The following is a 1,480-nucleotide window of genomic DNA, read 5'->3' as shown; positions in this document are numbered from 1 at the left end:
CCGTTGTTCCCAATGGAAGGGAAAATGCCTTCGTATGAGCAGAAGTTTAAAATCTCTGAGCTGGAGCGAAAATTTTGTGCACCAGCACCCCCTAGTGCAGTTTAGGTGGAACTCTGCCTATGAGCATGTGCAGAATTCCTTTTTCCCAAAGAGGAAAAAAATGGCTTTAGGCCAAGTGCCCCTGATCAAGGGCAGAGTTCCTTTCTTTCATGAACAGAAAACTTCTGCTCTGTCTAGCCAGAGGTCTGCCCATTTCCCGAAAGGGTTACAGCCCCGACTTAATAAATCTCATTACCTGTGTTTGTATTTGTCTATGTTAACAATCTACTGTGTTTGCAACAAACCAGAGGGACTCAACTGGGAACGAAATCAACGATGAAAAACATATTTTTGAAGACAAGGTTAACTCTATAAAAACCCAAAGCGTATTTATTCTTATTCAGCTGATGCCATCTTCTGGGAAGAAAGGAATAAATATTTACAGCGCAGAAGAAGGGGGAAACCACACATACCCTCCACAACAAAAGATGAAGACATTCACTAATAGGTTCCTGAGGTAGGGTTGCCAGCTCCGGGTTGGGAAATACCTGGAGATTTGAGGGAGAAACCTCAGGAGGGTGGGTTTGGGGAGAGGAGGGACTTCAATACGGTAAAATGCCATAGAGTCCACCTTCCAAAGTCGTCATTTTCTCCAGGTAAACTGATCTCTGTTGCCTGGAGATCAGTTATAACCCCAAGAGATCTCCAGCCACCACCCGGAGGTTGACATCCCTATGGATCATACTCCCAGGTTCACAGGCTGGTAAAGGAGCCTATCCATGCCATTTCACATAACATCCATGGGACCACTTTGCTCCCCTTAATGGGATATATGGATCATTACTGGTCGCCCAAAAGAAAAAAAAATCCATTAAGAAAGAAAGATCCTCTGCAAGCCCAGTGTAGGGTTGCCAACTTTGGATTGGGAGATTCCTGGAGATTTGGGAGTACAGTCTCAGAAGGGTGGAGCCACAGTCCCCGGTCACACTAGCGGGGAAAGCCGCGGCAGAAGTGCGGCTTTTTAGAGGCACAGCAAATTGAAGCGCGGCAATGGGGCCCCCCGCCACGATCACATGCCGAGGGGGAAGCGATGGGACGAAGGGCGAGGCAAGGCAGCTTCTCAGTTGTGCGCCTGCGCAATGTGGCAGAGCCTTGCATACCATGGGATACGGGCGCGTCAGCAATCACACGCCTGTCCATGCTGCGCGTTTCCAAGTAGGTAGCAGTGTTTTGCTGGTATCTTTTAAATAGAGTTTACCCACCAGCCATTTTCTCCAGGGGAAATCTCTGTAGTCTGGAAATGACTCGTTATTCCAGCACGGGTGGATTTTCTGCTTTGGGGTCAGTAGGCAGAAAGAAAAAAGAAGAGATTGGATTTATACCCCACCCTTCACTTGTGAGTCTCAGAGCGGCTTCCAAACTCCTTCCCCTCCCCACAATA

This window comes from Gekko japonicus, unplaced genomic scaffold, assembly GCF_001447785.1.
Source record: "Gekko japonicus isolate JY-2015 unplaced genomic scaffold, Gekko_japonicus_V1.1 scaffold3791, whole genome shotgun sequence".
Taxonomy (NCBI): Eukaryota; Metazoa; Chordata; class Lepidosauria; order Squamata; family Gekkonidae; genus Gekko; species Gekko japonicus.
This window is presented reverse-complemented; position numbering follows the sequence as displayed.